General features: G+C 44.8%; 1 protein-coding gene across 11 annotated transcripts in view; it reads left to right on the forward strand.

The window, feature by feature from the left end:
• The window catches only part of LOC147465455 (uncharacterized), a 143,904-nt gene that overhangs the window by 104,703 nt on the left and 17,468 nt on the right, over positions 1-21,733 (forward strand). For 5 of the 11 annotated variants that reach the window (XR_015189199.1, XR_015189204.1, XR_015189195.1 and 2 more), the window contains exon 5: positions 5,671-5,783. The exons of 3 other annotated variants lie outside the window; for them this stretch is intronic. The gene's annotated coding sequence lies outside the window, so the exon portion shown is untranslated. Of the gene's footprint in view, positions 1-5,670; positions 6,606-21,733 lie in introns of those variants that run through there. 3 more of the 11 variants (XR_015189205.1, XR_015189206.1, XR_015189193.1) reach the window with 2 other exon arrangements.

The following is a 21,733-nucleotide window of genomic DNA, read 5'->3' on the forward strand; positions in this document are numbered from 1 at the left end:
CTTTTTATATAATTAGGGCGAGTGATAGCACTTAATCCTTGATCCGTTTACCAGTGGCAAAGGAACGCCTGTCAGAGTGACTAACTGGACAGCCCCCTGTGGGGCAGAATCTCTTGCACCATGAATGGCCCTTGCCACGCTGGGACCAGCTTCTTAGCTTTCTTGATACTTAGCTTGATAAAGTAGCAACAAGGAAACCTGCGTTATTTTTGGCTTTCGGAGATGGCGATCATGCCACTCTTTGCGACGAAGCTGCTCTGCTTCGAGAGCCAGAGAAGCTAAACCTCGGCTTTCATCCAGAAGGTCGAGATGAGAGACAAATGCTGATCCCAAATCTACATTTGCACGCAGACTACCCACTCGCGGAGATCCTGAGTTGAATTCGAAGGGCGCTATCGCTTCCAAACCGAAAGCTAATTGAAATGGGGTGTGATTGATTGTGGCTTTGAAAGAAGTTCGGTATGCCCACAGGGTGCCGTGGATAGCTTGAGCCCAAGTCGCAGGATGGAGATGACATGCTTTCCACAGAAGTGCTATGAGAACTTTATTAGTGCTCTCAGCCTGCCCGTTTGCTCTAGGGTAATAGGAACAAGATTTGCGGTGAAAAATCTTGTAGTTGGTAAGCAAGGTTGAAATTGTTTCATTCACAAAGTGACTACCCCTTTCACTGGTGATTTCCAGTGGACACCCACACCTGCACAAAATATTTTCGTAGAGAAACTTGGCTACAGTAGTGCCAGTGCAATCCATCGTTGCCAGTACCTCTACCCACTTTGTTGCGTAATCTGTAGCCACTTGTAGATACTTCCGATTGCCTGGTTGGACGGAGGGAGTAATTGGGCCCACAATGTCAATGCCCCATCTCTCCAAAGGCTGCCATGCCATAGAGACCTGCAGAGGACGGTTTGACTACTTGCTTGGTTTAGGGCCACAACGCTGACACACATCACATACTTTTACATAGGCAATTGCATCTCAAAAAATATAGGGCCACCATAAGCCACACTGGAGAATCTTCTGAGCATTAATATGACCAGGGTAATGGCCACCAGTGGGACCACTGTGGGAATCCTCCAAAATATGCTCCACTTCATGAGGGGAGACACACCCCCTCAGAACACCATCCCGTCCTGACTTGTGTAGCTGGCTCCCAATTAGAGTGAATGACCTAGACTTCAACAACAATCGTCTCTTCTGCAGTGGAGAAGCGTTCTCTGGGTACACGCCAGTAGTAAGAAGATGCAAAACATCGCCGTACCATTCCGAAGTGGTATCCACCTTAAAAAGACTGCTATCTAGGAAGTCGTCAGCAACCCCCTTTGCTTCTTCACCTGTGTGAATGTGAGAGAGGTGGTCGGCAAGGACATGATGTTTGCCGGGCCTGAGTACCACTTCAAAATCAAATTCTTGAAATAAGAGCAGCCATCGCCAAGTACACTGTGCAATGACATATGTAATGTAACTCTGTCTCTGGCTGTATTTGGCATAAGCGGCATATCCTCCTGTCTGTTGGTATCCCTTTGAATCTACCAATCTCAATCTTGAGCTGATGTGAGGATGTGCGTATCTGACCAATGGCACAACGCAAACCATGAGACATATGTGTGTCCATGTAGCTGGGTCGAATCACGAACCCATCTCCTGTGAGGTGGAGAAGATGCTCTCTATAGAAAGCCATCTTCGTGCCCAACTCCTGAGGCGGATCTATCCATGTACTCGTGGTGTCCAGATGGACCAAGTCCTGATGCCTGAAGAGAATACTGGAAAGGGGGCAGCCTGTCCATGGTGAAGCCATGCGTCTACAACCATGATGTCATCTGTGTATACCAACATGAAGTGTCCCCCTGCAGAGCTAACTGTCTGGAAAACTCAAGGGCCATTCTAGCATATCTGTCTCTAGTAGTATCCCATAGGCTGTGCACAAAGGAGACTGATCTGGTAAGCACGTCAATCTCCATAGGAGGGGCAGCTAGCTCTGCTCGAATGATAGCGTGAGGTACGGAGGCCTTGGCTCTAATCAGTCGAGAGATCATAGATACCAAGGGCCTCTCCATACGTCTCCAGCCTTGCTGGCCTACAGAGGGTCCCGCACCCCATACAGCATAGCTGAAGCTACTAAAGTATCAAAGAGCCATAACTTTGTTCGATGTTCCTGAAACTGAACCTGCGAACACATCCTCTCCAGGCCTCCCAAGGCCGCATAAGCTCTAGTCAGTCTAGTGTCTGCTGCTCTCACAAAAGAAAACCTCGGCCCAGTGAAGACTACCCCAAGGTAAGTGTATGCATCTGTATACTCCACAATATCCTGACCATATGTGAAAGTAGGTGTTGATCTCTTGATCCATTGTGGTGTGGTGTTAAACACCATAACCTTGGTTTTACCGAGGTTTACAGACAATGCACTATCCTTTGCAAAACTGTGTAATGCATCCAAATGTCGCTGCATACCCTCTGGTTAGTCAGAGATCAACACAATATCATCAACATATCACAACAATGAGATCCACGTCCCTGCGAGTTGAGCACCTCTATCGCCCTCTCTATCAATGTAGTCAGACACCTCATCAACATACATACCAAATGGCAACACTGTTTCACCCCAATAGTGGAGTGAACTAAGTTACATATCCCCTCCGGGGTGCGTACATGTCCCATCATTGATCTGCATAAAGCCATAATCCCCCAAATCAACACTATGGGCACCCCTTCATGTGGGCAAGCTGTGAAAGGGTAAGGTCGTCGCCAAGAAAGACACCAATCTTCTTGAGGGAGGGCCTCCTTCTCAAGAAATCCTTCTTCGCCTCAATAGAGGGGAAAGAGCCCTCTCTTTTGATGTATCCCCCATGTCTCCACTCTTCTTGCCAACTCTCCATGCTCTTGCATGTGTCGCTTTATCTATCCCCATTAGTACCATGAGCTCCTTCACTTTTTCGTCGACTTGATCCCGGTCTTTGAGACCGGTGACTCTCACATGTAAAGCCCTTGTACGCCTTCGTTGTTCCTCTTCAAGTGTCATGTTGATGATGGTGGGAGTGGGGAATGATACCTCTTTTCCTTTGCCCTTCTTGGCGCCCGCTATCCACTTCTCCGTCTCATCCACTTTCTTTTGGGTTTTGGTGATCACCTCTACCCATGAAGACGTTTTAGCTTCCTGCTACTTCTCCTCCTCCTTGATGGCTTGCATTTGTTCTTTGATTACCTTAAGCTCTTCCATCACTGAGGGTTGGATTTTTGCCTCTTCAAGTCCACCATTGGCTCTTGCCTCGGCTAGCTCTTTCTTAAGGGCTGAAATTTGCTTCTTGAGCTCTTCCATTTCGGTCCGAAGCTCCATTTTCTCGTCAGTCCGAAGCTTGTCCTCGCTGATTTTCCATTGAAGGAAGATCACCTTCTCTTTCTTCCACTCTTCCATCTCTGCCCTGTACTCCATCTCCTTCTCTATGATTGCCAACCGCTTGTTGGTGGCCATAAATGTGACTTTCTTCCGTGTTGGGGATGCCATGAGGTAAGAGGCTGAACTAGAGCGGCGGACTGCCCCCACCTGTACTCTCTCCATTGGACTCGGGGAAACACTACCTTCCTTCAGCAACACTACACTCTCCACTGGACTGAAGGAAACACTACCTTCCTTCAGCAACCTGTGTATATTGGCCTAAACTGCTGCACCTTCACGTACTCACATTATGCTACTTGTTGTAGTAACCCAGCAGGGCCAATTGCACTACCAGGTGGTGTGGCAGCAGGGTACAATGCAGGGGACTCAACAGGAGTGCAGGGAGCTGAGCCTGTAGCAAATGGCGGGCAAAACCTGCAGCCAGTAGCAACACACACACACACACACACACACAGAGAGAGAGAGAGAGAGAGAGAGAGAGAAATGAAATGTTATATTAACGTCTTCAAAAGGCCAAAGTGACCTATGAGACCAGAAGGTTACAATGTGGTGGATGTGATACAGAGTAACAAAATAACAAAATGATAAAATAACAAGATAAGAGAATAGAAATATTGTGGAATCCTAAACTGCTAGGTGTGTAAGCAGCTAGCTGGGATAGCTAAATCACAAGAGGTCCAGCATCGGTCGCTGGCGGATCTCATCAATCTCCTCCATGGTCATTAGTCTGACGGGGCGTTGTGCATGTTGGGCCAAAGTGATCCGAATCCAGAGAGAGAGAGAGAGAGAGAGAGAGAGAGAGAGAGAGAGAGAGAGGGAGGCCATCGTGGGTGTCACGTCAAACTTGAGTTTCGGGTGAGATACCCCTTGATCAGCACTTGAGTACTAATTGGCATGTGGATATGGCAGGAAAGCCCCTTGTTCAGTTGGAGTGGGGTCTTGGTGAGTGGCAGTGGCCTTCGTTGCACAATGATGGAGCCCCTCTTTCCTTTTTCGAGTACACTGTATCCCTAGGAGGAGGCTTCTATTGCGTATCCGACACCCACCTCACCGTCCACGCCAATTAGAGATATGGCAGGGTCAATGTATCCTCCTTGCTTTCTAGTGATAGTTTTGGTCATGCATCTTGACCCTGAGAATCAGCCGCAAGATATGTTATTTTGTGTGATGATGGCGCACACAGGATTGCCTGTTGGCACATGGGCCGCAGTCACTGGTCATGATTAGATTTGTCAGAGATGCACTTTAGAACTTGAGTCCTTGAGGCACTATTTTTGGGTTTGTCCATATGGGCAGCCAATGTGGATGGCAATTTGTTGTTTGTTGATTAGAGTGGGCATACATGATGGGTTTGTGATGCGGGGGGCAATTGCATGGCTTTTTCAATTTCTGAGGTCACAAATTTTAGAGCTTGTCGACAGATCTAATCTTTATGCTTAGTTCCTTAGGATTCTAACCGGGCACTCTACAAATGATCGTAGATGGTGGTCACCAGTTGGACTTTTACTAGCGGGACATAGTTTTCACTCCGATATGGAGCATCACTCTTTGGAGAATGTGGAAGAATATATGAGGCAATAAGTACTCACTGTTTGGGCCCACACTCTTTCCTTACATCCACAATTTTGATAGCCATTTGGACTGGGTTGCTGCGTACTCTTCGCAATCATTGGGATATTTCACCAGGCTCCTCCAAGACTGTGGAGCAGCATAGATGCACCTGTCTTCACAGATGGGCGAGATTGTCAGTTTTCTCAATTTGGACCATGCCCACATCACTTGGCATTATGCACCTCCCTAGTGGTTCATTTTACACTCATCGTACAGGCCACCTTGACGTTCACATAGCCTTCACATTGTTATCTCGCTTTTTGTACTTCTTCTGGGTGATAGGCCATTGAGTACCTCGAGAGGTCGCTTTTGTACATAGAATAGAGCCCCCTTTGCTCGCACGTGCGTGCACACACACACGCACACACACACACACACAGATAGAGAGAGAGAGAGAGAAGAAGAAGAAGAAGAAGAGAATTTTAACATCGTAGGAAACTGTCCCAAGAGACCTTAAAGATCTATCCAACGAGGAGAGTTGAACTCAAGACCTGTTACTCAAGAGGGAAATGGCATAACCAATCTACCACATTTGGGTGATAGAAAGGTTATACCATTTTCCTCTTCCTATTAGCACACCCACACACACACCAGAGAGAGAGAGAGAGAGAGAGAGAGAGAGAGAGAGAGAGAGAGAGAGAGAGAGAGAGAGAGAGTTTTGGTCATAGGTACCCTTTGGGCATAGCCTTTGATATCGATGGAGTTCTTGTGCAGGGTGGTCGGCCCATTAAAGGAACATCCGAAGCTCTTCAACAACTTTATGTGGATTTCAGAAACCCTAGTAAGTTTTATCACAAGATGTTTTTACCATGTATTGAATGGAGAAAAGAAGAATGTTCTTGTGAGTTTTCCTCTTTGGTGCAGAATATTGTATATACAATTTTGAAAGCTTTATGAATGGTTTTGAGAAGAGTGTGTCTCATCTCAAATTTGACTGCATTAACTTTTGACACGTAGTTTTTCCATTGAATGAGGTGGAAAAGTTTGCGATTTGTTGTGTGCTGCATCTTTGTTTTTGTATTCTTCTTTGTAGAAGTTTTTATCAAAGTCACACAGGACCTGGGGATGGGGGTCTTTATGGCGGGGATGAAACGGGAGACGCTGTCACAAGACGGGCACAACGTGCCAACGGAAAAGAACAGTCTGAACAGACTTTTAGCACATCAAATAACAACTGAACAGAGAGCGAGATGCACGACATGGGGAGTGGCAGAATTCCACCCCAGAGAGCACTGGCCCCAAACCTTTGCGCCCCTTTCGGTATTTCTTTATATTGCTTGAACTCAGTACAGTGCCGGTACTTGCGCTCTGCACCTTCACCCGGAAGAGTGCCAGAGACTGAGCCCTCTGCACATATTTAAAGGCCCTTGGCCTCAAAAGCAGTTACATGAAAATCAGTAAACTCAAAAGCAATTGTTCTAAAAGCATCTTGTCCAAAAAGCTGGCAACGCAATTTCCGGAAATCCGTACAAGCTGCCATGTCAGCATGTCAGCGTGAAAACCGGGCGTCCGTACATGCTACGTCAGCATATCAACGTGAAATCCGAGACGTCCGTACATGTGCCACATCATCACTTTTAACGCTTTGTTTGTATGTGTGTGTGGGTCCGGCTTTGTCACATGGGCCCCATCGGACGGGGTCCCATAAGTTGGTGGGAACTTCTTCCGACTCTTCTGTGGCTTCTTCTTAGGCTTTAGGCCTCCCTCGGCCGGGATCTGCAGGTTGGCTCCATTCTTCAGTGGCTTGACACGTCAGCAGTTTGTGACAGACGCAGGGATGCGAGACGGGATGGCGGTACGAGACGGTAGAGACGTCTGTCACATGGGGTGCAGAGGGGACGTGTCGTGAGACGGGGGTCCCCGGTGACACAAGCAGGCGGGATAGGGACTAGGGGTGGCAAATTTGAAATTTGACAATGGACAAGATTCTATGTATGCCGATGTTGCCCACTAGACTCTAGTTATCCACTCTTCACTTGTGCATCATTACCTTTTGCCCTTGGAGTATTATGATTGATCACAATTTCATTGCGTGAACGTGCACGATACGTGTGCCGCGTTCTTATTGAATATCATATTTTGGTATTATGACTGCAAAACTCATTTTTTCTTTGCATTCTTGTGATCTTAGTGTTGTCTATGTCATCACGCTATTTCAATGACTGAACGGGTTTGGATAGCCACAAAACTTTAGGGGAAGTTGTACTAGATCTAAAGGGACAAGTCTACAAAGTTTGGCAGCATTCTGACAAGGTACAAAAATCACGATCCATCATTAACCAGGTCATTAAAATTGCAACAGAATCATCCAAACAAGTCGCCCAAAGGTCTAATAACACTCTCGTATGGTCAAAATGTCATAAAACAAAGCTTTAAGTACTCAAAGCTGAACATAAGGCTTGCAGACGTGAGGTCACAAACCACGACAGAACTTGAAATGCTTACACTTGAATGAAAGAGCAAGAGAAGAGGAAAATGATACAAGTTTCGGAATTTGAAATAAGTATATGCTTTTTTAACAGGTGTCCCCTTGCCCGTCCTCCGTCCCCGAGATCCATCGCAGCCTTGAGACGCGTCCCTATCCCCATGTGACTATGGTTTTCATATACAAGATTGATGTGTATTGAGCATTTTAATGCTTGAGGGCTCGTTTGGTTTGAGAATGGGCGTCATGTGAAAATTTGTATGGATGAGTTTAGGTGTCACATGCCACGGATAATTGATGTAACCAAGGTTAGTTATAACTTGTCACACCATTGATAAGCACCTTTTCATGTCTTATTCCTTCACTTGATAGTATGGGATCAATTAGACATCGTGGTGATTGGAGGTTGTCTCCACGGTCCCATCCCACACTATGTGCCAAATTGGGTACTTCGGGGCATTTTGGAAACGTCTTGTGGCTGGCTTGATGGTTTGTTCGTGTGCCATGCGCCAATTGGGCCATATGGGCTAAATTGGGGCATGGCATGGGACGCGATCGTATAAATGGTTTCCAATCACCATGAGACTTTCAGGGGTAGGGGAAGTGATAGGGCCCTTGCCCTTGCCCTTGCAAAGTCTTGTGGCCATCAGAGGCCGACTCGATGGCCGGGGCGTAAACCAACTGTCTCAAGGAATCCTTGTGCAATCCTAGAGTAATATTCTATTCTTTATTACCAACAAACAATGAAAGTATGAAGGCAGAAGTATATGCTGTGCAATGCGCAGACCTCTTTGAAGACTCATAGACAAATGATGCAATCTTGGAGATAGTTGCAGATCTGAAATAGTGCTGTAGTGACCCCCATTTTGGTCTCTATCTTCTATCTTCTCAACCGCAGGTAGCTCTTGTGGGTACCTTCGTGGGGTTGAATTCTCTCACGATTTAGCTCAGAAAAGGGGTTCTTTTTTATCTATCCTATGACTAGAGAAAGGGCTATATAGCCTTCAATTTGTAGCCACGCTTGACTGCTACAATCGATCTCTTGGCTAAATCTTGATGATGCCTTAAATTCCATGGGGCATTGCTCTCCTATCCTGCACGAAAAGGCAGATGCTGATCCAAACACTCAAATAGATGTATGCAAGGTTTTGGCTTAATTTCAGGCTCCAAATAGAACTGGTCTAAAGCAATGGGTGGGTGTAGAAATGAAACCGGCCTATGAGACCTTTAGGCTCTCATAATTTGTAAGTTGAGACTCTTTTTGAACTTATGAAGGAATATAATAGCATCACCGCGAAAAGTTTCAACCCCAAAATGTTTCATTCCGATACAGGCATTTTGGTATGATACCTTTTAAGGTTTCACTCATGCTGAAATGCGTTTCATGTATAGTTACAGGGAATGGCCATTTTTAGGCCTCCATTTTCCATGCCCATTCCAATTTCTTGTTTTGAGTCCCCATTTTGTGTTTTAGACATGAGTATTAGTAATATTTAGGGAATGGCATTTCATGCCCATTGCCATTCCCTGTTCCGCGTTTCGATTCTCCATTCTGGATAACTATGGTTTCATGGCAACCATGAGAGAGAGAGAGAGAGAGAGAGAGAGAGAGAGAGATGCTGTACGCAAACCTACTCTGCTACCTTTTGCGAACCCCTGCAGGGCTGTTCATGAGACTACTCTGTCCTTTGGCCATATTCCGCAAGTTGGGAGGGTTAGGTTGAAAAACCCTAACCCCACAGAGAGAGAGAGAGAGAGAGAGAGAGAGAGAGAGAGAGAGAGAGAGAGAGAGATGCTGTACGCAAACCTACTCTGCTACCTTTTGCGAACCCCTGCAGGGCTGTTCATGAGACTACTCTGTCCTTTGGCCATATTCCGCAAGTTGGGAGGGTTAGGTTGAAAAACCCTAACCCCACAGAGAGAGAGAGAGAGAGAGAGAGAGAGAGAGAGAGAGAGAGAGAGAGAGAGAGAGAGAGTCTTGTATGAATGACCTAACTCTGTTAGTAATATTGGCTTTGGAAGCTAAGCCCTTGCGCTATGTGCTCTCACAGGCCTGTTGGGGACTGTTGTTTTAGTGTACAAAGACGAAGAGAGAGAGAGAGAGAGAGAGAGAGAGAGAGAGAGAGAGAGAGAGAGAGAGAGCTTTCTTGGAACAATCCCAAGAGGCCTCAAAGCTCCAAAAAGAAGAGTGTTGCACTCAAGAGTCAAGACTTATGCATATTACTTTGTAGCGAACTTAGATAACTTATCTACCACACTTAAATAATAGAAAGGGTATTTGAGTTTCCTCCTTCGTAGGAATCCCAAGAGATTGAGAGATCGAGAGAGAGAGAGAGAGAGAGCATAATGTTCTCCTTTTTAAAGGTTTTTACAGATAGCCATCTCTCTTTATCTCGATCCCAACGTGGTTTGTGGTTTTTTGTTCACAAGTCACTGCAGGCGGCCACCTCTCTCTCTCTCTCTCTCTCTCTCTCTCTCTCTCTCTCTCTCCGCTGCAAGCGCTCGCACAAGACACCCATGCACACAAGCCACAACAATAGACCACTTCATGTGACCTACAATGGAGCTCTTGGATATATGATCCTTATACCAATGAGAGACAGACTAAGTCCTCCGTGGAGATTAAATGAGGGCATAGCGAGGAGAAAACTAGGTCAACCAGGATGCGTACTTTATAACAGATGAAGCTAAAGCCACTTTGGACGCATTGCTTGACATGCCAACCAACGTGGAACCACGTAGGCACTTGCCATTGATTTGCAGGCGCATAGAACCATTGATTTGCGGGCGCAAAGGGTCATTGCTTTGCAGGCGCATGTACAGTTTACTGCTGCCTTGAGAGACAAAGAAGTTCATTTGCGGTCCCTTCAAATCAACTTTGTGGTAGAGTTGGAAGTTGATTTACTATTCCAGATATATAAATTTAAGCTATTGGGGCGCGAGCTCTACCAGATTAGGCTCTACTTGTAACTCTCAAATTCTCTGTCTATATATGCAGGAAAAGTAGCCCGATGGTAAACATTCAATTGCAATGCTTAGACCTCGCACAACTTGCGTGCACACTGGGACCCGCAGTTTGACATGTCTAACCTACAGCTCGAGAAGAAGGACGATGGATGTAGCAAGTTGAGACCTTGGTTAGCCAGTGGCAGTTCTTTCCAATGCTTGCAGGTGGTCAAAGAGAGAGAGAGAGAGAGAGAGAGAGAGAGAGAGAGAGAGAGAGAGAGAGCATAATGTGCCCTTTTTTTAAGGTTTTTACAGGTGGCCAATTCTCTTTATCTCGATCCTAACCTGGTTCGTGGTTTTTTGTTCACAAGTCACTGTAGGTGAGAGAGCATAATGTGCCCTTTTTTTAAGGTTTTTACATGTGGCCAATTCTCTTTATCTTGATCCTAACCTGGTTTGTGGTTTTTTGTTCACAAGTCACTGTAGGCGGCCACCTCTCTCTCTCTCTCTCTGCCAGTAGGTTTTTATGTGTGGGTCTTTAAAACCAAACACACATCCACTCGGACTTTGTTAATGAGAGTTGCGGACTGCTGTTTTAGTGTACGGAGAGAGAGAGAGAGAGAGAGAGAGAGAGAGAGAGATTTTTTGGAACAATCCCACGAGGCCTCAAAGCTGCAAAAGAAAGAGTCTTGCACACAAGAGTCAAGACTTATGCATATTACTTTGTAGAGAACTCAAATAACTTATCTACCACACTTGAATGATAGAAAGGGTATTTGAGTTTCCTCCTTCGTAGGAATCCCAAGAGATCTATCTATCTAGAGAGAGAGAGAGAGAGAGAGAGAGAGAGAGAGAGAGAGAGAGAGAGAGAGAAATAAAATTAAATATATATATCTTTATCTATATCATATATTAAAAAGACGGAAGTTTGCTCCTGGCAGCCACAGTGAAACATTTGCCCTGCAGGATGGCCACATAGCTGAGGTTTTCATTAAACTCCTCCAAACTATGTAGGATGGCCGCACCCTTGAGTTGCACTTAGCTACGGCTAATCAAATCCTCTTTCGCATGCAGAGATGACCATATTGCCCTTGAGTTTCCCAGCTAGTGACCCAGCTGGTGACCACTCCATCCGCAACTCAAGATGGTTGCGCTCGCAAGTTTAGAACATTGGACATAAATAGAGAGAGAGAGAGAGAGAGAGAGAGAGAGAGAGAGAGAGAGAGAGAGAGAGAGAGAGATGTTGGAATTAGGGCTGCAGAGAAACGCACACAACTTGGAGAACACGAAGGAAGCTCAAGGCGTGTACACAATGGAGAGTGTATTACTTAGTGTGTAATGGAAAGATAGATAGCCCTAGAGTGATGGGAGTATATACAATGCATAGGGGAAAAAACCTCTCAAAGAGGAAAAAAATGCCCGGCGGTCCTAGTGTGTTCACACACATCACTACCACATGTATATGGTAGCAAATCCCCCCTGGAGTGGTGCAGTGAACAAGAGCTGGCACATGAGTAAAGGGAAGTGCCATGCCGTGAGGACATGATCAATCCACAAAGGGGAGTAAGCCCAAAGCTTTCCCGCTTCTCACGAGACAATGCCTTTGTGAAAAGATCTGAAGGTTGTCATGTGTTGTCACATAAGCCAAGCGAATCTCTCCTACTAAGAGCCTCTCCCCGACATAGTGGTAATGCACCTGAATGTGCTTTGTGCGAGCATGAAAAACTGGGTTCCTCGCAACTGCCACTGCGCTCTAGCTGTCAGTGTAGATAGTGTTGGCAGTGTCCTGTCCAACACCCAAATCAGCCATAAGGCGTCTGAGCCATACACACTCAACCGTAGCTGTGAATACTGCCCTATACTTAGCCTCACAACTCGAAGTGCTCTCAATAGGTTGCTTCTTGCTTAACAATGATATACATGAATTGCCAAGCATGAAACAAAAACCACTTGTGGACACTCGCGTGTCAAAATAACCAGCCCAATCTGAGTCGGAAAAAGCATGTAAGTCTAGCGGAAATAATCCCCCCATTGGGATAAAAAAAGCCAAGATGTAAAGTGCCACTAAGGTAGTGGAAAATCCTCTTGAGAGCCTGCCAATGCTTAGACCCTGGGCTATGCATAAATTTGCTGACCTGTGAGACTGCAAACTGAATATCCGGCCTCATGTTGCATACATAAATGAGGTATCCAACAAGAGTTTTGTAAAGAGTGACATCTGCACGATCACCAGCATCATGAAGACCCAATTTCAAACCTGTTTCCATGGGAGTGGCAATAGGCTTGCAATCCTCAAGTCCAAACTTACATAGCAATGTCTCTATCTAACTTTTCTGACACAAGGCAATACCACCATCACACTGCTTAAACTGTATGCCCAAATAATGATGCAACAGACCCAAATCTTTCATCTTGAAAGTAGCATTCAAATCAGTCTTAAATTCAGCAACATGTCTCTCATTTGGTCCAGTGATCAACAAATCATCTACATAAAGAACCACAATGTGAAGTACATCACCCTCACGCTTTACATACAATGTGCTTTCTGTTGGACTTTTACGAAAGCCTGGTTTGACAAAATGAGTGTCAGCTTTCTCATACCAAGCACGAGGAGATTGCTTCAACCCATACAAAGCCTTGTTACATTTGCACACTTTGTCCTCTTATCCTTTCTTGACAAAACCGCGAGGCTGTGTTACATAAACTTCCTCAAATATGTCACCATTCAAGAAAGCAGTAACAATGTCTGATTGATGTACATCCCAATCAAAATGAGGTGCCAATACACATAGAAAACGCACAGTAGTCATACGACAAGTGGGAGCAAAAGTTTCTTCATTATCTATGCCTTTTTACTGTGAATAACCCTTTGCAACAAGTTGAGCCTTATGGCGATCGATCTCACCATCTGGCTTACGTTTCAACTTGTAAACCCACTTCGTACCAATGGCCTTTTTGCCAGGAGGCAAATCACATAAAGTCCATGTGTCATTTTCTATAAGTGCATCATATTCTGATTGCATGGCAGCCATCCAATTTTCTGAATTTTGTGCTTCATCATGTAAAGTGTGAGCTTTGTCCTAAAGTGTGAGTCAAGGAGAGGAGAGTGGATTTATCCCACATACTGTCGCGCAAGGATGTAGAGCTATATAAAGCCCATTTTCATGAATGAACAACACACCTCTATTTTGCACTACATGCTTGTCTATGGTTAGCTTGTGCTAAGCTGAGTCAATACTCAAGATTGTGTTTACGAGTCCAAGCTAATTCTATCTTGGAACCTAATTCACTTGGGTGATAATCATGCTTACACACACTCACACATTGACACTATGTTTCTCTTTCATCCACCCTAGCTAGCACGAACACATTCCCATCAAGTGGTATCAAAGCCATGGCATATTAGCTAGGGTTAATTTTGGCATTCATTAGACTCGGATTAGGGTTTAACATTTAGTTTCTTGATTACTTTGGGGATAGTTATGTTCACTATGAGCCTGCTACTACTGTCATAGCTTTCTTGCCCGAACACTACGTAGCCCTTGCAACACTCCTCTCCTTCCTTGGCGATCCTCCTACTGATTTTTTTGTATGTGTGCGAGCATTTTGGTTTTTCATTTAGGCTTTTGGTCGAGAAGCTTGCTAGGAGACAAGGAGTGTGCTTTTCTAAAATTGTGTACGTGAGGAGAGAGAGAGAGAGAGAGAGAGAGAGAGAGAGAGAGAGAGAGAGAGAGAGAGAGAGAGAGAAAGAGAGAGAGAGTAAGTTGTAGGCCACCCTATAGACCCAATAGAACAAAAGGGATCCTAGGCTGACTCGAGGTTTCCACCAAGGATTTAGCCCTACCACAACATCCCCCTTGACCACCAAGCCAATGTCCGCGATATATAATGCCAAGCAAAAGAAGATTGCCAAAACATTCAATTTCAATTTTTGTTTCGTTTAAGTAGACTGACAATCTTAGTTGCAGTGCTCGAAACATGAACAATGTGGTTGAGGATTCGGAGGCTGCGAGCATCTTCTTCAATCGGTCCAATCTAGCTACGTAGGCGGATCTACCAGCCTCTTTTGCAATGAACCCAACGTGGCCTTGGGCCTCCGGCGGGCTGCGAGCCTCCCTCTTCTTCACTCCGTGATCCAACCCTGCATGCGAGACTCAGCATATGTGCTTCTCTCTCTCTCTCTCTCTCTCTCTCTCTCTCTCTCTCTCTCTCTCTCTCTCTCTCTCTCTCTCTCTATCGATCTCGATCTCTTGGGATTTCTACGAAGGAGGAAACTCAAATACCCTTTCTATTATTCAAGTATGGTAGACAAGTATGGTATAAGTCTTGACTCTTGAGTGCAAGACTCCTCCTTTTGGAGCTTTCTTGACTCTTGAGTGCAAGACTCTTCCTTTTGGAGCTTTGAGGCCTCTTGGGATTGTTCCAAGAAATTTCTCTCTCTCTCTCTCTCTCTCTCTCTCTCTCTCTCTCTCTCTCTCTCTCTCTCTCTCTCTCTCTCTCTCTTCGTCTTCGTACACTAAAGCAACAGTCCCCAACAGGCCTATGAGAGCACATAGCGCAAGGGCTTAGCTTGCAAAGCCAATATTACTAGCAGAGTAGGTCACTCAAACAAGCCTCTCTCTCTCTCTCTCTCTCTCTCTCTCTCTCTCTCTCTCTCTCTCTCTCTCTGGGGTTAGGGTTTTTAAACCTAACCCTCCCAGCTTGCGGAATATGGCCAAAGGGCAGAGTAGTCTCATGAACAGGCCTACAGGGGTTCGCAAAAGGTAGCAGAGTAGGTTTGCGTACATCTCTCTCTCTCTCTCTCTCTCTCTCTCTCTCTCTCTCTCTCTCTCTCTCTCTCTCCCCCTCCATCGTGGTCGCCATGAAACCACAGTTATCCAGAACGGAGAATCGAAACATAGAACAGGGAATGGCAATGGGCATGAAATGCCATTCGCTAAATATTACTAATACCCATGTCTGAAACACGAAATGGGGACTCAGAACAAGAAATTGGAATGGGCATGGGAAATGGAGGCCTAAAAATAGCCATTCCTTGTAACTGTACATGAAACGCGTTTCAGCATGAGTGAAACCTTGAAAACTGGAACTCTCAAAACATTTCAAGTGGTGCTAAAACACACAACATGAGATTTTGCCTAAGACACCCCTTGATGTTTAGCTACATCTCACAAATTTGAGCAATGAATCTCTTTTGATTTTTATGCATTGATGTTTCGGTCCAACATTTCATCTCCTCTTTCGTATGGGGTGAAAGGTATCATACCAAAATGCCTGTATCGGAATGAAACATTTTGGGGTTGAAACATTTTCGCGTTGATGCTATTATATTCCTTTATAAGTTCAAAAAGAGTCTCAACTTACAAATTATGAGAGCCTAAAGGTCTCATAGGCCGGTTTCATTTCTACACCCACCCATTGCTTTAGACCAATCCTATTTGGAGCCTGAAATTAAGCCAAAACCTTGCATACATCTATTTGAGTGTTTGGATCAGCCATCTGCCTTTTTGTGGAGGATAGAACAGCACTGCCCCATGGAATTTAAGGCATCATTAAGATTTAGCCAAGACATCGATTGTAGCAGTCAACAGTGGCTACAGATTGAAGCCTATATAGCCCTTTGTCTAGTCATAGGATAGATAAAAAAGAACCCCTTTTCTGAGCTAAATCGTGAGACAATTCAACCCCACGAAGATACCTACAGGAGCTACCTGCGGTTGACAAGATAGAAGATAGTGACCAAAATGGGGGTCACTACAGCATTATTTCACATCTGCAACTATCTCCCAAGATTGCATCATTTGTGTAGGAGTCTTCAAAGAGGTCTGAGCATTGCACAACATATCCTTATGCCTTCATACTTTCATTGTTTGGTAATAAAGAACAGAATATTACTCCAAGATTGCACATGGATTCCTTGAGAGAGTTGGTTTAGGCCCCGGCCATTGAGTCGGCCTTTGATGGCCACAAGACTTTGCAAGGGCAAGGGCAAGGGCCCTATCACTTCCCCTACCCCTGAAAGTCTCATGGTGATTGGAAACCATTTATACGATCGCGTCCCATGCCATGCCCCAAATTAGCCCATATGGCCCAATTGGCGCATGGCACACGAACAAACCATCAAGCCAGCCACAAGATATTTTCAAAATGCGCCGAAGTGCCCAATTTGACACATAGCGTGGGCTGGGACCGTGGAGACAGCCTCCAATCACCACGATGTCTAATTGATCCCATACTATCAAGTGAAGGAATAAGACATGAAGAAGTGCTTGTCAATGGTGTGACAAGTTACAACTAACCTTGGTTACATCAATTATCCGTGGCATGTGACACCTAAACTCATCCATACAAATTTTCACATGACGCCCATTCTCAAACCAAACGAGCCCTCAAGCATTAAGATGCTCAATACAGATCAATCTTGTATATAAAAACCATAGTCACATGGGGACAGGGACGCGTCTTAGGGACATGATGGATCTCGGGGACGGAGACGTGGCAAAATAGGGAGCGGAGGACGGGCAAGGGGACACCTGTTAAAAAAGCATATACTTATTTCAAATTCCGAAACTTGTATCATGTTCCTCTTCTCTTGCTCTTTCATTCAAGTGTAAGCATTTCAAGTTCTGTCGTGGTTTGTGACCTCACGTCTGCAAGCCTTATCTTCCGTTTTGAGTACTTAAAGCTTTGTTTTATGACATTTTGACCATAGGAGAGTGTTATTAGACCTTTGGGCGACTGGTTTGGATGATTCTGTTGCAATTTTAATGACCTGGTTAATGATGGATCGTGATTTTTGTACCTTGTCAGAATGCTGCCAGACTTTGTAGACTTGTCCCTTTAGATCTAGTACAACTTCCCCTAAAGTTTTGTGGCTATCCAAACCCGTTCAGTCATTGAAATAGCGTGATGACATAGACAACACTAAGATCACAAGAATGCAAAGAAAAAATGAGTTTTGCAGTCATAATACCAAAATATGATATTCAATAAGAACGCGGCACACGCATCGTGCACGTTCATGCAGTGAAATTGTGATCAATCATAATACTCCAAGGGCAAAAGGTAATGATGCACAAGTGAAGAGTGGATAATTAGAGTCTAGTGGGCAACATCGGCATACATAGAATCTTGTCCATTGTCAAATTTCAAATTTGCCACCCCCAGTCCATGTCCCGCCTGCTTGTGTCACCGGGGACCTTCGTCTCACGACACGTCCCCTTTGCACCCCAAGTGACGGACGTCTCTACCGTCTTGTCCCCCCATCCCGTCTCGCATCTCTGCGTCTGTCACAAACTGCTGACGTATCAAGACACTGAAGAACGGAGCCAACCTGCAGATCCCGGTCGAGGGAGGCCTAAACCCTAAGAAGAAGCCACAAAAGAGTCGGAAGAAGTTCCCACCAAGTTATGGGACCTCGTCCGATGGGGCCCATGTGGGTGTGCTAATAGGAAGAGGAAAATGGTATAACCTTTCTATCACCCAAATGTGGTAGATTGGTTATGCCATTTTCCTCTTGAAAAACAGGTCTTGAGTTCAACTCTCCTCGTTGGATACATCTTTAAGGTCTCTTGGGACAGTTTCTTGGGCCAATAAAGAGACGGTCTCCTTCAAGAAGACGTACCACCCCCCAATCGTAATTAATTCTCCTGTAGTTCTGACAATGCAACCAACTGCATTAGGAAGCCCTCATCGATGCGCATCTTCTGCACCTCATTTTACATAAATCTATGCAGGGGTGTGTGAGATCTGCCTGACACACCTTAGGTTGGTCCCTTTGCCCTAGAGCCTTTGTATTCACAAAGGTAAAGGAAAAAATGTGTTCTAAGTTGATGTATGATAGTTTAAAATTTTCAAATGAAAGTTTGGGCTTCAATGATATAAACGTGTTTCTTGTCGAGAAAGAGTTTCAAGGAAAATTGCATGTTCAAAGGAGTCACAAGGTCTCAACTTTGGTTGCAACGAGAACTTCAAAGAGGCCTCAAGGCAACCATTACGAGTGTGGAAAGCATGGTCACAACTCACTTGTCTTCAGTTTGTATATCTAGGCATCAATGTCCAGGAAATATGTGTCTCATCATACATTCCTTTCTCTTTGAAATTGGAAAATGCCGCTTGGGAACATAGAGAAAGAGAAAAACCCCGTCTCGAAATAACAAAAAATAGAGTATATTTTCAAAAAAGTAGCTAAAAATTGAAAATTTTCTCTTGAAAATTTAGAAAAAGTGATTTATGCATTTTTGGATAAACAATTTTTTCGAACACTATTAGGCACAATCGTTCTTCCACAACTTACAAGTAAGGATAGAGACAAAGTATCAAGATTAAGGAAGATAGTCCCAATTGGGTGACCATGAAACATCTACCAAGGACGGTTGGGTTGTGTCTCATAAGGAAAAACTTTTGTGGCCACCTTGTGCAGCCCCTTGGAACTTGACTCTTTACAATTCTATTTTATGTGAGACACTACTACTCATCAGTGTTTGGAAAATATGTGCCTTAGCTTAATAGCACGCGCTTTTGAAATGGAAAATGCCGCTTGAGCGCACGGCAAAAAGGAAAAACCTCCTAGCAAAAAATAGAGTATTTTTTTTAAAAGGAGCTAATTTTGTGAAATTTCCTATTAGAAATACACCAAAAGGAATTTCTATATGTTTGTGAAAACGATTTTTCCAAAAAGTACTACTCATGCTAGCACTCCCGCGAGAGCTTCTTCTTCTTTTTTTTTTTACCATAAGCATGGATGGATTATATTAGAGAAGCACAACTTTAGAGGGGGGGGGGGGGGGGGGGGGGACTAAGGCGGATGTATACAAACCAAGTATGAAAAATCGAGAGTCCCAGACATCATCATCATCCAATATCAAACAATGTGGACGAAAGGTCATCAATCTCGGCTTGAAGTCTCCCAAGTAGTAGTGACCCTCTTGGATCCTCGACTCGAAGTAGTAGTGACTCTCTTTTCTTCTATTAATGTGCAAGATATGCAGATTGCAGTGGACCAAGAAGGACATCTTGAAGGACTCCATAGCCTATTACAACCACATGAGGAGCGCGCGGGGGGGGGGGGGGGGGGGTGGGGGGGGAGAAGGGGGGGCACACTATTTGGCACGGGCATTTTCAAGTGGGATTGATGGTGAGGGCCATTTGAGCCGTCAGATGCATTTTTGTAAATTCGGGTTGAAAAGTAAATTCGGGCCGCACCCTGAGGCTCGAACTCACGACCTCCCTCGTGCGATGCATGTGCTCTAACCACCACGTCTGCATGCATTCACTGAAGTATGTGGCATTTCAACGCCACATATGTAAATGCGGGTCGATTTATAAATTTGAGAGAGTTTTGTAAATTCGGGCCACGTGATTTTGTAAATTCAGATTGTCCGATCGTACGACCTATAATGCACGCACCTCGCCATTTATACCCCCACCTTTGATCCCATTTGAATGGGCCCGTGCCATATAGTGCTGAGGGGGGGCGAACCTATTTCCAAGAGAAGGAGCTCACACTAGAGAAGTGGGAGAGATCAAATCGCTCATCAAGAGATTCTACTTTGACTTAGTCTCTCAACTCAATTATATTTATGGTAGATCAGAAAGGCCTATAAAAATAAAAATAGTTAGATGAGAATATTCCCTCGCATGCTAAACAAGGATCCGCTCTCACCTTTTGCCTGCCTGTAGAGAATCTTCTGCTTCGATGTTGCCATCTAGCGGTGCACACCCTGTGTCCATGTGAACCGTCCTTTGCATATGCTACTATCTCCGGTCTCTCGGTCTTTACGCAATCCCATGTGTGTGTCTGTCGTGGTCTGTCCTTGTATGTGGCATAGAAGGAAACTCTAACACAAAGCTCACAGTCCATTGCAGCAAGTCAGTGTGCAGCATCAACATCTGCCGGTAAACAAAGGCTTGACAAATAGCAGACCTGAGAGCCCCGTCACACCAAGTGGTTGGAGGGGTTCGAAGTGCTGTAAGCTCGTGAAGCTGAGGTCTCGCCTCGTGGTTGTGAGACATGGAGGGGGATGACACAAGCGCTCCAGCCGCTGGATAAGAGTGCTCCAATCCAGATTTTTGCAGCGCAAAGGATCAGGCAACGGGTTGCTTTAGGTCAATTCACCTTAATTAGCATCGACCGAGTAGTGAAAATAGGTTGCACCTCCTTTTTCGTCTCCAGTCAACTGGTTTGCTGCTTTTTTTGGTGTGAAAAAACTGAACATTGAAGGCGCAAGAGAGCCTGTGTGACTGCGTTTGGCTTTTACAGCACATGCGAACAGGCAGCACTGCAGCCCCCCCATGCACTAGGTGGGACGGGGCTCTGACTTCAAATCTGTCACACCTTCAACGAGAGCCAGTAAATCCTTACGCGGGAAGGGGGAGAGAGAGAGAGAGAGAGAGAGAGAGAGAGAGAGAGAGAGAGAGAGAGAGAGAGAGAGAGAGATTATACACATAATTGACCTGGATTGAAGGCTTCTTTTGCTTGCTCCCTCACCCTCTCCTTGAACGCGATTCAAACATCAGCTTTTAATGCGATTCACCCTTCTTCAAAGCGATTCATCCATCAACTGTTCTGGTACTCGAAAAGGCTACGTCCCCACACGAGCCACCTTGAATTATTCCATGAAGGTATGATCTCTGTCTCTCTCATGTCACTCTCTCTCTCTCTCTCTCTCTCTCTTTGGTTTGTGTGTGAGAGAGAATTATTGCATATCTCTCTCTTTTGTGTGTATTTGAAAAGGCTACGTCCCCTCTCATGTCACTCTCTCTCTCTCTCTCTCTCTCTCTCTCTCTCTCTCTCTCTCTTTGGTTTGTATGAGAGAATTATTGCAAATTTCTCTCTTTTTTGTGTGTGTATTATTGAAGTTCTCTCCATATACACATAAGTCCATATACACTACTGTATTGTGCCTTTATAAGCACTAGTGACTGTTTACTGTTTTGAAACTATCCACTACTAACAAACTATCATTATTTGTCACTATGGCTTCAAACCTATTTGGCTTTCTTAGAAGAGCTTCATCGTTTGTTGTGAAGCCTTGTCCCAAAAGCTTAATCACAACCCCTTTGTCATTGGCATTTCCTAAAGCTTTTTTTAATATAACGGCCGATGAATTTTTAAAAATTTCCTTATTGCCCTTCCAAATGAGTGAAGGTAAGCTTCAAACGGCTAGTGAAGTTCACATTCCTTATTCTTGCAAAGAGATGCAAGACCCTTGGGAGGAGGTAATTGTGTGTTGTGAAAAGATAAAAGATGCACATCTTCCTTACTTACCTCCCATTGACCATAAATTTAAAGTTGTAACTAAAATCCATGATTGTGAGAGGGCTTTAGTTTCATACTTTGGTTGTCTTGCCATAGAGTC

Source organism: Adiantum capillus-veneris, chromosome 1, assembly GCF_014529385.1.
Source record: "Adiantum capillus-veneris isolate H3 chromosome 1, ASM1452938v2, whole genome shotgun sequence".
Taxonomy (NCBI): Eukaryota; Viridiplantae; Streptophyta; class Polypodiopsida; order Polypodiales; family Pteridaceae; genus Adiantum; species Adiantum capillus-veneris.